Source organism: Octodon degus, unplaced genomic scaffold (assembly GCF_000260255.1).
Source record: "Octodon degus isolate 3935 unplaced genomic scaffold, OctDeg1.0 scaffold00048, whole genome shotgun sequence".
Lineage (NCBI taxonomy): Eukaryota > Metazoa > Chordata > Mammalia > Rodentia > Octodontidae > Octodon > Octodon degus.
The window spans coordinates 2,096,176-2,112,822 of record NW_004524624.1 but is presented as its reverse complement, the minus strand read 5'-3'; the positions used below and the strand labels follow the sequence as shown (position 1 = coordinate 2,112,822).

Here is a 16,647-nt window from a genome sequence, read left to right as displayed (position 1 = left end):
AAAGGCTCTCTGGAAAATAGGTTGGGTTCCAGAAAATAAATGACAGAATATAAAAGTGGACATATGCAAAATCTCTCACAGAACCTCCAGCCAGGAATAAGAGCAAGACTTGCTGGTAACTGAAAGGCCAGTTTAAAGACACTGATACAACCAGACATATGATATGTCAGTAAGAAATGGAATTAGTCAGTACAGTGCTAAGAAGTAAAGGAAAACTTAATGGGCAAGTAATGGCAGGGCCCATCAAAGATGATGTCTCTAATGGAGATGGGATTCAAGTCCGTGGAGGTCACACCATGCCAGTAAGACTAATCTTGTAAGTCAAACTGTTCCCCAAAGTAGTTTAGCAAACTACTTTGGGAGAGTTGTCCTCTTGTGACCAACTAAGGCCTTTTTTTCCAATTCTTTGCTCATTTAATGAGCACGCATTATAATCTAGCTCTGACAGAAATCCCCAGAGGGACAGAAGAGTTGACCCATGACGTGAGTGTTCTCATCTATCTGACAGTACTATAGACTTGATAAAGCACATTGGTTTTAGTTTTGACAGTAGTCTCTTGAGAACAAAGCCAATGTGATCTCATCCTTGGGAGACTGAGCTTGTCATAATGTAAAAATTCAATTAAGTTTCAGATCTGTGAAACTAAGATACAAACCAATCTAGACTGGTAAGTTTGTTCATGGAAAAGCCACCTGCCCCATCTACTGTCATAACTAACCAGCTACACCTCCTTAATGTTAACCCTTTATTACTATTACTTTACTACTGACAATGGCATAAGATATTATTAAATATGAATGAATCAATCATCATTTTGACTGATACAACAGTCTGCTAGTATATAAGGCCATGGATACTTTCTATGGGTCAAATATACACCCAGCTGGCCAAATAGCTCAGCAGACTAAGTACCTGCTTAGGCAAGTGCAGGGACTGGGGTTCAATTCCCAGGATCCCATGGGATGCCAGCCCCAACACCAGGCATGCTGAGCTGGCCACTGAGACCAGGCATGGTGGCACATGTCTGTAATCTCAGCCCTAAGGAGGCTGAAAACAGGAGGATCACTATGAGCCCAATCTCCATAGTGAGACCCTGTACCCAATCATTAGAGAGAGAGAGAGAGAGACAGACAGACAGACAGACAGACAGACACAGACAGACAGACAGACACAGAGACAGACAGATTGCATGAACAAACATACACAGTCCCACAAGATGGACTTGTGTTCTGAAGGACTTTCTCCAACAGGTTAACACAGTGCCTTATAAAATCCTGTCTTTTAGTCTAAAACCATTTGGCACTTTAAAAAATAGATTAGATAAACTGATGTTCTTCCATTCCTAGGGAAAATAGTCATTAACACTTGGCCCTATGGCCATCCAACTAGTGCATTATGATTCATTTAATTTTTATTCAATAAACATTTATTTTTGGACAAATGACAAGTTAAAAGTTCTGATCCAAGATGACCTAACACATTGTACTGAACCATTAATGAGGGACACTTACCATGTCCTCTAAGTACCAAGGACACAAGCATTATTTACAAAGGAACTACAGCTTGCTAAACAAATGAGATAAAATGTCCAACTTCACTGAGAATTGAAAGCTAATTAAAATGAAAATGGGGGGGCAGGGAGATAGCTCAGTGGAATAAGTGCTTGTCTGGCAAGCACAAGGTCCTGAGTCAAATCCCTAGTACCACCAAAAATAAATAAATAAATAAATAAATAAATAAATAAAATGAAATCAATTTTGGAAGGCCTAACATATAGGGAACATTTATGAAAATCTTTGGATACTGGTGAATGACTTGTGGGGCACTTGCTAGAACAGTTTGGCAAATAGGTTGACAGGATGGATCTGGTGGTTGGATGGACCAAAATACCTAAAATTATCTTTGACCTATAATTTCATTTTAGCTGTTTATCTTACCAAAAATGTATTCATTTATGAATAAAATGGTAATGAAAGATGCATTTAGAATAGCCAAAATGAATACAAGCAATGTAATCCTATAAAATGATTTAATACTTTATATAACAGAATGCTATGTACTAGCCACCAAAATCAGGTCCTCAAAATCCTGATTTGGAAGAATTTTGCTATCTATCTTAAGGTGAAAAATAAGCAGACTTTCAAGCACTACCTACAAAGTAATCCTGGATTTGTATTTAAAAGAACCATAAATTCCATATTTTTTTCTCTGTGTTCAAACAATTAATATGTCCCACATGTTTAATAATGTTAAAGATATCATAAGCTTTGCAAGTAAAATTGACAATAGCCTCTTTTCCTCTCATGGGACTGTGTATATTTGCTCGCTTGTTTTTTACTGCACAGTAGCCCTGATTTTGGAGGGTAAGAAACTGATCAGTGCTTTCCACTTAGTAAACATCGGGGCCAGGCTGCCCCAACCCCGGTCTCTTCTTTCAGGAGCAGAATTCTCCCTGTCACACTACAGCTATTTCTGCCTCAGCTAGGTCAATGTGCAATTCACTGGGTCTCATACTACTTCTCACAGCTACATAACTGACTTTGAAGTCAGAAAATGTAATTACGCCATTTCTCTAGATGTAAATACTCCCTAATTGGAAAGCCTGGCAGCTACTATCTTTTTAATTCTAATTCTTCCCACAGAGCTTTTTTTCAAAAAAAAATTATAATATGTAACAGTAATGAAGAATTTTGTTTTGTAAGCGTTTCCCCTAGAATCATGCAAGCACATTCTTCCTTGTAAATTATACATGGCATAATTATAAGAAGGATTGTGTTTTGGGTCTCATTTCAAAGTGATTCCCTGTGAAAGATTTCACTGTATTACACACAATATAGTGGTAGCTTCCACTGCACAAATGTTAAGAATCGGCAGACTCCTATTTTTTAAGGAATAGATTCCATGTAGGGGTTAATATCAAATACACAAAGCCTAATCTTAGCCAGAAAAATTCCTTTTATTATAATCTTAAGGGCAGGAATTAAGTGGGTGGTTAAAAGGACATTAGAAAGAACAATTAGCAAATGGATAGAGTATAGACCTTGTTTGTGAACTATCAAATAGTATGTCAGAACATATGAAAATATACCAGTGTATCCTACGACTAAGATGACCATTATTTCTGTACATCGGTACATCTAGCTTTCTGCACATCTAACTCATCAGACACACTAAAAACCTTTGATCAACCGATAAGCTCAATAAATGTTTGCTGAGTAGCAGTGAATACAAATAAGATCCCCTAACTAAGGATAAACATTCCCACCAAGAGTGTTTAAGAACCCTTTTCATCCACATTCTCACCAGAATTTGTTATTTCTTGTTTGTTTGGTGACAGCCATTCTAGCAGGGTTATGATTAGCATTTCCCCGGTGGCTAAGGAGAATGAGTATTTTTTTTCATATGTTAGTTGCCTGTTTGTATTTCTTCTTTTATAAAGTATCTATTGAGATAATCTTCCCATTTCTTACATAGGAAGAGAAGAGAAAGGAGGGGAGGGGAGGGCAGGGGAGAATAGAATATTTTTCTATTGTTAATTTTTTGGTTCTTTCTGCACAATACAGCCATTATAGAGAATAGTATCAAGGAAACTCAGAAAACTAAAACTAGATTTCTCATATAAACCAGCTATTCTACTTCTGAGTATCTAACCAAAGGAAATAAAATGAGCATTCCAGAAAGAAACCTGGATGCCCATGCCGACTGATTTATATCAGCCTAAGTGCTCATCAAACGTGAATGGAAAAAGAAACTGCTAAATGTACGTGATGGGGTATTCTTCAGCTAGAGCAAGAATGAAATCTTGTCATTTGCTGCAAAGTGGATGGAACTCAAGCACATTATATAAAATATTAATCCAGACACTAAAAGACAAGCATGGTACTACTGTGTGTTATCTCTCACATGTAGAAACTAAAAAGAAATGCTGGCCTGTGTACAGAGGAGTGACAACCAGCACTTGGGAAGGGTGTGTTTGGGGGTGGATGAAAGAAGGCTGGATTGGCTCAGTGCGCATACCAAGGGTAGACATACTGCACTGAGTATCAGTCCCTGTAATGTGGATGAGTAATATGTCTTAATCAACAATTTAAAAGTATTTTTTAAAAAACAGTGGTTCCTCCCAGAAGAGAAGTTCATTAGGTTAGGGTGGTTTTCTAGGTTGCCAAAGGGAAGGTTTGTGAGCAATGTAAGCAAGAGTCAAATCAAGTTCAAGAGAATGAGTTGAGTGAGGAGGAGGATGCCAAAAGCAGCACATGATATTCCAGAAGTAGTGGTTTTAATGTCTCATGTAAGACTAGGGTGCAGGCGAGGAGGGGAGAACAGCAGGAAAGCTTATGTGCGGCTGCTGCCATCAGGAAGTGGACAGGCCATGCTGCTGCAAAAGGCCTAAGATGTCCTTAATGAACAGGAGCAGGGAAGTGGTCCTGTGCAGGAAAGGACAGCATCAGTGAGAAGGACAGGGAAGCAGGAATCAGAATCATCAATGCTGCCTCTCCTTCCTCCAGCCACCTAGGCAAAGAGAAAGGAGGTTCGGCACTCCCAAATTTTAATAAGAGGTCTTGAGGAATGATGTCTGAGAAAGTAGCACAGGACTTAGCCTCAGGACTGGCATGGCAGGAATAAGTGAGCTGGGAAAATATGTGGGTGGTGTGTTGTGTACAATAAACAAAGAAGTGTGCTATTTAGGAAGTGCTCGAGATGGCCAATGCCAGAATAAGTGGAAGGGGACAGCAACAGGAAAGAGGAAGACGGAGGCTCATCAAAGGTTCAGGGACTCATTTTTCCTATTCCTGAGAAGGCATAGCTGGCACCCAGGGGCTTAGTCCTCCCTGCTTTGGTATACCAAGTCTGGGGTAAAGGGCTAGGAACAGCCACAGAGGGCTATCTAGGGTTGGCCTGGCAGGACTGCTGAAGATTCACTAAGAACCCAGAGGGTCAGGAACTGTGAAGTCCCTCAAGGGGTTGACAGTTATGTGGTATGAGGCAGCAGGAACAACCATTGCTCTGACAGAGAGGGGTCTTCAGGGACAGTGTGCTTTGGCCTGGAGTAGGGGCGAGGCCAGGGAGAACAGAATACTGTGGAGCCAGTGTCCACCAACACTGGGCAGCACAGAGGACACTGGTCTGGGGCAGGAGTTGTGCCTGCCATGTATCTGAGTTTGTCTGCCTTCTCATTGATAGTATGCTAGGAGCCCTGTCCTCACTGCCCTCCTGGATGTCAGACCCACTGTCCCCTACTCTGCAAGATGTCTTATAGCACTCAGATTCATGAAAGGGCCTCCCTTTCCCTCAACCCCTCAACTGTGTTAATCCCACTGATCTTTAAAACCTCATGTTGTAGGCACCTGAGTTAGATAAAAGTATTATAGGCAATCAGACAGGACTAGGCCCTGGAAGCACTCAGTATGGAAGACATGGTATCTTGCAACCGAGAGAGGGACAGACACTCTCACTGTGGGCCAGACTCAAGACAAAAGATCAAACAAATATACCCACATACCTCCCTAAGGATAATCATCAGAGATCTATATTCTAAAAATATGACTATCACCTTGAAGAAGCCAGAAAGAGTCACTACCCCAATCCCCTACAGACCAAGTCCTTGTTTTGGATTCATGCCCCCTTGCTATGTGACTCCCTTCCCCCATTCGATCCTGATTTAAACACTTTTACCTAAGCAATTAGGTTTGCAGTCTTATTGGTCAATCATAGTTTTGTCCCACCTCATGCCCATCTAGTGAGTTCCTAGGGTTCCTACCTTGGACTCACCTCCCCTTATGGGTTTGCTCTAAAAAACTCCCTAGAAAACACAGGTTCCTTTGGCAATCCACTTGGGTCCCCTTCTTTTTCCTCTCTTGAACAGAAGCTTTCTTTACCTCAATAAATATAGTCTACTCTTAACCTCCATTGTTCCTAAAATTCATTCTTCAATTTTAGAAACCATGAACTCATCCCAGATATCTTTCAGGCTGGGAGTTTCTTTCCCATATCACTCAGATCAGATGTCACTTCTAAGGGAAGCGCTTCTTCCTTGATGCCACCTAAAAAGGTCAATTGAAACTGCTCTTCATTCTCTCTCAAGGGTCCTTTATACTTGACTTCTAGGGCTTCTCCTAACACACTTATCACACTAGTGATCAGGTACTGTGCTTTGTAATTGTGCCGTGACTATGTTTACCATTGTACTTAAGCTCTGTGCAAGTAGAGAACTATTTCTCAGTATTATTTCCATTCTTCTAGCATAGTGGTTGCCCAAGCACACACTCAGAGAACGTCCTTATCAATGTACCACAATTTCTCTCACTGGAAGACTGATTAGGTATGTGTATTTCAGGGCCTGGTACATGATAGGTCCCTGATACCAAGAATCATGTGTCATAGGAGAGAAACAGAAGAAACAAGGCTTTTTAGTGCAGGATGAAGAATGGAGTCAGATGCCCTTCTCAGAACTGAGAGACAATCTCTATTGCTGTTGGGATTATGGGTGAGTACACAGCAGGCATCAGACCTAGTGTAGGAACTTTATTAAGATGACCTCAGGCAACTTCTCACAATACTCCACAGTGGACCAAGAGTGTGGGGTCCCCACAGGAAGACTGCAAATCCCCATCAGCCGCTGTCAGTGAGTACTGAAAACAACCGGAACACGACTGCACACTTACTGTATTCCATGCCTACATGAAATATTAGCAGGTATCCTCCCCTAGACTAAGCATTATCATTATATCCATTTTACATCTGAGAGAACTGAGGTTGGTTCCAACAGGTGAAATGCTTTATCCAGTCACAAAGCTAAGAGGAGACAGAGATGTAACCAGCCTCATCAAATGAGTAGGTTGTGGTTGAAGAAATACTCAGTCCATAGAGCCACATGGGGATGACAAGTCAGTGGTTGAGAAAGGAAGCTGTGGACCTGTCATCTGGGGTGGGGGCGGCATGCATACTAGCCAAGAAATACAGTGGATGTCCTTTCTAGGCATCAAAGGCTGCCCATGATGAAAGCCAATGAGCACAGAAGGGCATGTGCAAGTGGTTGAGAGGGCCCAGGTGCAGGCCTGCACAGTCTCTAAGGGTGGGGACAGGATAAGCACACTCAGCTGCTGGGGCTTTTCCACCACCTGAGTCTCCTGTCACACATGTGCCTTCCCTACAAGGGAAACCACAAACAGCTCCCCCAGCCTTGAAGCTGGAGCACACAGGCTTGCCACAAGTCAGCACCTGAATTTAAATCAGGCCAAATTAGCACCATTCCTGCTGGTATCTGTGCTTTTTTCTCTCCCTCTGCCTGAAGGAGGAGAGGGAAAAGGCGAACAGCCTAGTAACACGCTGCTGCAGGACTGGAGTGAGGCTCTCCTGGCTGTGGGAGGGTCAGTCTGAGCTGAGAACCCCAGGAAAGGCACAGGCATAAGAGCTGATACAGCTCTGTCAGGAGGGTCTGTTTATGCAGAAGAAAAGGGCAGGGGGCCAGGGAAATGGCTCAGTAGAATAAGTGCTTCCCTGGCAAGCACAAGGGCCTGAGTTCAATCCCTGGTTCCACAAAAAAAAAAAAAAAAATGGCAGCTGGGGAGCACAGTGTACCTGCCAGAGGCTGCATGTGCAGAAGGAGCCAACCATGACCAGGGACAACATTGACTTTGGGCCAGTGGCTGCAGCACTTCAAAGTTCAGCATCCTCTGAGGATGAGGCTTCCAGTGCCTATAACCCCAGGAATAGAGCATGATCCTGAGGTTGTCATGTGCTCACATGTTCCCAGTCATATGAGGTAAGTACACAGACTCTTAGTAGGCCTTGGAGTTATGAGGGTGCCTGGCTCAAGTTGGGTCCCTGGGGTGGGTCCTGTGTCTACTAGCAATTCCTCACCACACAGTACCCAGGGACCACCCAATCCAGCTCCATCCATGCCCGGATGAGCCAACAAGGGTGGTGAGGGCCAAGAAACCAGTGGCCAGAATAGAGCATAGTTTCATTTTTTTTCTCTCCTTAAATTCAATCTCTGAGACCAAAGTGCCATATTGGAGAAAAACCAAGGAAGATGACAGAGATGGTGATAGCCTCCTGCAGCTCCCAGTAAGTAAAAGAGTTGGAAGCCAACAGAAGGGGCAATCTGGGAGGAGGCATCACAGGGCAAGTGTGTGAGAAGGGGGAGCTGCATAGGAAACTGCCCTGGTAGAGGAATAGGCAAAGCCATACTCAGGTTCGGCACGGTTTGCCCTATTCAGGGGAAAGGAGCTAACATCTATTGGGTTCCCTCTCTGGCCCACAGTATCTCATGCTGTTGTTAACCCAACGTAGAAATTAGCCTTGAGCAGGGGCAGATTGCACACAGGCAACCCAAGGTTTCTCTGCCCTGCCTAGGCCTTTAAACCTACTCCCATGAGCAGCTCTTGGATAAGCAGATTGTGGGCAAGGAGGAGCTTCTGGGCCCACTGATTGGGAATCCTGGCTCACCCCCCCCCATTGGCCCCTCTGTCCTCCAAGGCTGTCCCTGCCCTCCTCCATCGGGACATATGGTGGAACTTTCCAGGCATGTCTATGTTCCTTAAACAGGTGCTCTCTGAGGGTGGGGATGAGGTGTCCATCCCTCATGCGCTGCCCAGAGGAACAGCACAGAAGTGGGCAAAGGAAGGAATATTATTCCTTTCAACCTCACATATGTGCCAATTAATTTTATCCACTCACAGAGCTGTGGCCTGGGGCAATGGTTCAGAGGGCAAGAAGGCAAGAATGGAGTGGGAAGAGGCCCCTGACCTCCAAGGCTTTCTCTGCACTGGCATTTCCTCCAGAGCTGCCCCTGGGCTGGGTCCCCTGGGAACCTGCTTCATAAACACTTACTTAGCAAGGCGTTTAAAATGCTATTGATTTCTCTCCTCAAGAGGAGAAGTGAGACAGTGATAGACACGGTGAGCAGTTAGCAACAATGAGTCCCATCCACCCCCCAACCACAAGTTATTTCCTTTTCAGATTACCAGCCTGGCAGCCCTGGGAGAGACACATCTTGCTAATGGAGGCAGCCGCTAGAACCAGCAGGTGCTCTGGCTCTGATAGCAGCAATTAGAGGCTTAAGCTCTTTTTGCCATAGACAATGAAAAATAAAGCTGACTTCCAAAGGTATACTTGCCTCGAGGCATCTTTCTACACTGTTTAGGAAGAAAGGCAGGAGCCCCATCTTCCTTGTGGCAGGATCTGAAGCCCCTACTTCTGGTCAAGACTTCACTGAGAAAGGACATCGCAATAGGTACCAGGCCATGTAGGCACGTAATCAGAGCCCCACTGCCACGTGCCTAGCTACTATATGAGTAGACTGAATGCATGCAGCACATACTCTACTGGCTGGTGTCACCCTCCATAAGCCGAGGCTTTCTCCTGTATTCTTCATGGCCACAGTCCCAGCACCTAGAACAACAGCTGCCTCAGAGCAGGTGCTCAATAAATATTCTATGGATTCCCTTCTGTTTTGCTTATAATAACAGCAGCTCTGTCGTTACATCACAATGGTTTAGCATCAGGGATTGTATAACCACTGTCCCTCCAAATGAAACAAGGGAAGCGCAAAATCAGCACTCATGGCCTCTCTGGGTCTCATTTATAGATTTCTCTGGGATGGCCTCTGCCCCTTGAATTCACAGAATCCCTGGGCTAAAAGAAGTTTCTGGAGCTGTACAATGCAAATAGAGAGAAAAAGGAACTCTCAGAAAGTCCAATTACCTATGCCTGATGTTTGGAGCCAAGGCGAGGTGAACATGGAGAGGTGACCCGGAGGTACCAGTAGCATTAACATTGGCTGAATGTTACCAGTGTCTGTATTTACATATTTTAATGACTGTAAAAATAGGGATTGCTGGCAGAGGCCACATCAGATTTGTCATAGAATAAAAAAACTATCTTTGGGAAAGTAGTAAGTGGAGATGTACGCTCTTGCCTGGGGATGGAGCACTCTCTTGCGGGCTTGTGATGGGGGACAATTAGGCAGAAGCTTTCAGATCAGGGTTGCAGCACGAAATTTCCACTAAGTTCCCTTTCCTGGTATGGAGGGCAACATAGTATAAGAAGCTATTCAAGATCCATACTTCAGGCCAAACTCTGGGATTTATGGAGTAAACACATTACTTTGTCTCAAGGAAAATCTGGACCTCTAACCCCACCCCTACTCCCAGGTCCTGTGGAATTTCCTTGGATACAAGATGCTGGCATTAGGTGAGAAGATGTAGGGAGATGGCAATGTCAGAACCAAACCTAGGAAGAGAACAGAGCACTAAACACATTTTCTTCCCCCTTTCTTTCACTCCTGCAGAAATCTCGGTGCTAAGGTTTGTTTTTGTTTTTTTTTTTTTTTTTTCAGAACTGGGGATTGAACTCAGGCCCTTGCACTTGCCAAGGAAGTGCTTATTCCACTGAGCCATCTCCCTGGTCCCAATGCTAAGGTTTTAATGCAATGGGGAGAAAGGTGAGGATACAATTGAGAGATGAGAGATGAGAGATGAGAGATGAGAGATGAGAGAGAGAGAGAGAGAGAGAGAGAGAGAGAGAGAGAGAGAGAACAGGAGAGGGGAGGGACAATAATGTAATGCCAGAACAAAAGAACCTTGAGGAGCTTTGTAGTGGACTCCTTGTGCTTTTTTGTCTGCTCTGGTTCTTTTGCACTTCCATGGAAACAGTATTTTGGTAACACAGATTGACAACAATCTGAGCCAAGGACCTGTGTTTCAGGATTACTTATGGTCAGCTGAGCACTGCCACTTTGGTTCCCTTGCCTTTATAAATCACATCTTGCATTGCTTAATTTTATATTTTGAAGTTCACTAAATGTAAGAATATTCGACCCTAGAAGATAAGAACTCCTTCGCAGCAAAGAACTGCATATTTGCATCCTTAAATATGTCCTGCATATTTTAGGGAGAAAGAAGGGTTTTTTGATTTTGATTTAACACAAGACATTGATGACACAGCATGGAAATGATGTGGTTGTCGTCCCATTACTACAAATATAGATGATAGTGATGGTACTGGTAGTAATAATATTTAAAATGATGTTATACCCAAGTTCCACTACTAGTGCTTTATTTTAAAACAACTTCATGAGGAGGCACTGGTAGTTATTTGTCCATTCTCCAATGGAGATACGAATTTAGGTAAAGGATTTACTAGAAATCACGTACCTGGTAGACTTCTGCACTGAACACAGATGCCTAAATCTAGAAGCCAAACTCTTCATGACTCTGCTTTGCTGCCTGCCATACATGCTTTCTCTGCAACAAAGACAGTCTGCTTAGACTGAAAGCCTTGGAGGACAGGTGTAAGCATGAGCAGTGTGTGCACAAAAAATCATGGATCGGGATCATTGAGGACCTCAACATCATGCCCATGCTGATGATACACTAAGTATTTGAACTTCAATACTTTCTCCTATTATCCCATCTTGTATGCTAGCTTTTGTAGAATATACAAATTGGAAAATTGAAAGTCAGATTACAAACTCTCATCTGTTACGTTTTTGCTCTTTATCCCAAACCCAGAGTAGCTACAAATCAGATTCCATTGTCCTGTGGACAGGGCCAACAGAATCAGCAGACAATCTTTGCTAATGACAGGCTAGAGGGAAAAGCAGCCCAGGCATTAAAGCCCTCAGCATGCATTGGTTTATAAACCCTGAGCTTTTGGGAGCTGCTGCTGAGCCACTTCAGTTGCAAGCTCTGCAGGAAAAAACAGGACAGCACAGTTGGAGGGAACATCCCTGGCACCTGGGGCAATGCTGGGTATCCACAGGGTACTGGTGGTTGGCTCTCCACTTGGATATGGTTCCCTTCTATGCCAGCTGCCCTCTGGCTAGGCTAGGATCAAATATGCCCACAGGTAACCCATTCATTGTTCCCACACTTTGAAGAGTAATAAAACCAGCTGCTGGGCTGGGGATGCCAAGACTGCCTTCCAGGAGAGCTTGCAGAAGGTTAATGCAGGGCTGTCATGCACATCGGATTCTCAGTTGGGCTTCTGTCATCCCATTCTTCCTGCACTTGATTCCTTGCTCTGCCTGTGTCCAACAGCTGTCTAGTGCCCACTGGATGGCTATGCCAACATACTGGGCTCTGAGCCTGGAATTAAAAGGATCTTCAGCACCGATCTGCTTCCAGCCTAAGCGGGCCCACCCAGAAACCCAGAGAGGCAGGCAGGACAGCATTAACAGGAAGCTAGCACTTCATGAGGGCTCAGACCCCTGTTCTGATGCATCCTGATGAGTTCCATCTGCTGCCAGTCTGTGCTGGGCATACAGCCCCTTGCCCCAGGACTGCACTGTGGCTAGAAAATTCACTATAATGCGTGCATATATCTTGCAGAGAGGAGACAAACAGTAGGGAAAATCTCCAAGTAAATCTGAGAACAAGAGAAGGCAGGTAGGAAAAAATTCTGCAAATATTGACCTATAAAATGCACAGGAAATGAATGCCTCTTGAGACATCAACCAATTCCCAGTGTGCTAGAAATCATCAGAACAAAAAGGGACTCACAGAAGTTTACAGCTTTAGCAGAACCTATTTCATAAATTGCCTTTTGTATTTCTGTGTGAAATAAATAACTTGACCTCACCCTCATTCAAGTTTGAGCCCCCATTCATACCAAATCTCTTTATTTTTGTTGTTAAGAACAACAAAATGATTGATTGTTGGAAAGAACTGAAAAGAAACTTTTCAGATTAATCATTAGGACTAGGAGTCAGCTGTCTTTTGGGAACCACTGGTATTTATCACCTCGTGTGAGATATTGATGTGCTATGGCCCATAGCAATGATCACATACCCATCTGCAGATGCAGTTAGGAGCCTTGGCAGTTGTCACCACTGTCCTTCCAAGCAGTCACCAAAGGATAAAAGAAGGTCCACTACATAACGTGGCTATCACTAAATCACCCAAACAAAGACAAATACTAGGCAAATAGGCTGAGGACTAAACATATTTTGTTTTTGAAAATATTTTATATTGTACTTCTGAGAGTATGATGCTGAAAAAAGTAGGATGTGATGAATCATGCCTATAATACCAGCTCTCAGGAGGCTGAGGCAGCAGGATTGCTGTGAGTGTGAGGCCAGACTAAACTACATAGTGAGACCCTGTCTCAAAAAATAAATAAATAAATAAATAAATAAATAAATAAATAAAGTAAAATAAAGAAAGAAGAAAATTAAAGTAGGAGCTTGTTGCCTAGTCCCTGGTTGCTTCTTCCCACACTGGCTGCTGGTCTTCAAAGAATCAACAGCTGGGATCTCATCTTAATAAAAAAATTCTTGCACATCAAAAGAAATCACCAACAGAGTGAAAAGAAAACTCACCAGCTGGGAAAAAAAATTTGCCAACTATCCCTAAGGAATTCCACCTAGAAAATACAAAGATTTGAAAAAAAAAAAAAATCAGGGCTGCCAAATTCAAAGACCGAATCAAAAAGTGGGTATCTGAGATGAATACACATTTCACAGATGAAGAAATTCAAATGGCAAAGAAATATATGAAAAAATGTTCAATATCATTGTTCATTCACTGCAAATTAAAACAACAATGAGATTCTATCTGATCTAAGCAAGGATGGCTATCATCAAAAAATCAACCAAAGCCAAGCATGATGGTGCACACCTGTGATCCTGGTACTCAGGAAGCTGAGGCAGGAGCACTGTTGTGAGTCTGAGACCAGCTTGGGCTACAAAAATGAGCTGAAGGCCACCCTGAGCTGCATAGTGAGATCCTGTCTCAAAAAGACAAAAAAGGCCCAGCGATATAGCTAGGCAGTCTAAGCGGCTGCCTGGCAAGCACAAGGACCCAGATTTGATCCCCAGTACAGCATGTCATGCTGGCCCTGCACCAAGGCAGCCACTGAAACCAGGTGTGTTGCCACATATCTGTAATCCCAATGCTGGACAGGCTGAAATGGGAGGATCATTATAAGACCAAGCTACATAGTGAGATCCTGTACCAAATAAATAAATAAATTTTAAAACATATACAACAACAACAACAAAAAGAAATCAACCAATGACAAATGTTGATGGGGCAGTGGGAAAAAAGGACCTCTTCTCCTCTATAGTGTAGACTGCTACAGCAGCACAACCACTGTGGAAATCAGTGTGAAGAGTCCTTAGCAAACCAGAATTAGAAGTCCTGTTCAACCCAGGTATTCTACTTCTGAGTATTTTCCCAGAAAAATTAAAACATTAAACCACAGTGATATGTGTGCATCCACGTTTACAGTAGGACAATTTGTGTTAGCTTAATCTTGGAAATAATCCAAATGCCCGTCAACTGAGGAATAGATAAAAAAAAAGATGTGGTATTTTAATACAATGAAATATTACTCAGCTGTGAGAGGATATACTCGAGTCTTTTATAGGTGAATGGATATCACTAGAGATCATACTCATAAGAGACTAAATTACACTCCCATGTGTCAATATTATGTTGTCTCTAGTGCAAGAACCTGAAAAGGTAAGTAAGACCCAAAATATAGAATATATATTGTGAAAGGGAAACTGCTCAAAATGAAAGAACAACTAGGGTGAGAGAAAGGAATAAAGAAGGGATATATATATATAACTAATTTCTATTAGTAATTGAAAGGAATGGTTTGTGCTTATGTTGTTTGATCAATTTTGCATGCCTAAATCTTGTAATCCAAGCAACTACTTTGAAGATAACAATATGCAAATAATAATCATTGATAATTTTCTATAATCTTTTTTGAAATTCGGTATCATTCTGGGTTTTTCACCCTTCTTTAAAATATGTAAAAGAAAGTAGGAAGGCTTCTGCTACCAGATTTCTAGGTTTACTATGAGGTTGTAATAATTTGGATAGTGTGACATGGTCACAAAAAATGGATAGATTAATATAATGGAATAAAAGACTGACATATGGGTCCACACAATGCAGTAAGCGGACTTGTTAAAAGGTACACAGTCAATTCAAAGGACAAAGGCTGGTCTTTTCAATATGTGGTTCTGGAACAATTGGATGTCCAAATGAAAAAGAATAAACTTAAACAGAGACCTTATAATTTACAGTTTCAGTACAGGTTCTCCTATGTCCTGAGTCCTCATTGACCTTGAAAAGCTAGGGCCAAAATGTTGGCTGTTCTTGCAGCCCTTCTTTTTCTCTAATTTTTGGTCTGCAAACTTAAGTTGTTAACCCTCCAGAAGAGAAGCTTAATGACATTACTACCCTATAACATAGGCAGTTGAGCTTAACTTCACTATCAGTCTGAATATCAAACATCTTAGACATAGCATGGAACAGGTATTTCCCTCAAGTATTGAAATATTAAAATTTAAATCCCTACAGAATGTGAAGAAAAAAATTTAAAAATAAAAAAATAATTAAAAATAGGAATAAACAATTATTTAGAAATCTAACCATGTACAGCATTATTTTCATTTATTACCCTTTTTTTAAAGAAACATTTACTTGAGAGATAGTATAGCAGTAATTGGTATGACATGACAAGCAGTACGTATTTAGAAGTACAGAATGACAAACATTCTAAGTATGACCCTAGTATTACACATTGCTATCTTCAGTGCACTTTCTTAGTTCACAGGTATCAACCTATATAATTAGGCTGGGTGAGAATCCTGTAACTCACCCAAATTTTCTGATCAAGGAGATTATGCGGCCACAGAGGAAAGTGATTGATGATGTAAAGTATGTCTAAGGAAAGTCACATGGAGAAAGAACATTCTCTCAGGCTTTCACAGACAGCAAATTGGTCAAGCAATGGCCATGACTCATCCACATGGCTGACACTGACAAAGGATGTGCAAACTGAGGTAGAGGTTTTCAGGATAAATCCTGAGAGGATTTGACTGACCTTGTCACATATAAAAGTTATGTTTCTTGTTATATAGGTCTTGTTTTATCTTGGTCTTAACCATCCAGCACAAATGTATAAAAATGAGGTATAAAAAGTAAAGCCATATTGAACAGGATATCATGTCTGCATCATATACTATGAATAACCACTATGAAGACAACAATATGCAATGTATTGATTATTGAAACTGTCCTACTAATCATTTTTGAAACTGTCTCATTACTATTTGTTTCTCAATAAATTAATTAAAAACATTTAAAAAGTAAATCAAATCCCCCCAAATAATTAAGGTTTATTGAAAACATGCAGTAATATTCAATTATTTTTCCTATCTTGCACTACTATATCTGTTAATCTGGGCAACAGATTTGAAGATAAAAATAGATAATATAACAACTATTGTTAATTTACTATTTTTGTTTGAAAATCTGTAGTCTATATATTGTTGTATGTTATCCTGCTTCTATCTTTTTTTCTGCTATTTGCTTTTGCTTTTGCTTTTACTCTTCAAAATAAAATAAAATCAAGTTAAAAATAAATAAAAGATAAATTGGAGTTATAAAAGAAAAAAAATAATTTCCACAATTTAACTCAAAAATGGATGATGACTTAAATGTCAACTGTGAAACTATAGAATGTCAAGAAAAAAACCATGAGTTTGGTGATGGATTTTTAGATACAATACCAACAGCAAGATACATGAAAGAAAAAAATAGGTAAATTGGATTTCTCTAAAATTAAAGTTTTATTAAGGACCAAAACACAAGCCACTGCCTGAAAGAAAAATATCTGTGATATAT

General features: G+C 41.5%; 1 protein-coding gene and 1 long non-coding RNA gene across 2 annotated transcripts in view; one reads left to right on the top strand and one right to left on the bottom strand.

Annotated features, from left to right (window-relative positions):
- The window catches only part of Spock1 (SPARC/osteonectin, cwcv and kazal like domains proteoglycan 1), a 570,527-nt gene that overhangs the window by 60,223 nt on the left and 493,657 nt on the right, over positions 1 to 16,647 (bottom strand). The gene's annotated exons all lie outside the window — the stretch shown is intronic.
- Positions 7,706 to 9,042, top strand: LOC111817083. The gene is made up of 3 exons (XR_002821354.1): positions 7,706 to 7,763; positions 8,000 to 8,068; positions 8,963 to 9,042. It is a non-coding gene; the product is annotated as an uncharacterized LOC111817083 (long non-coding RNA).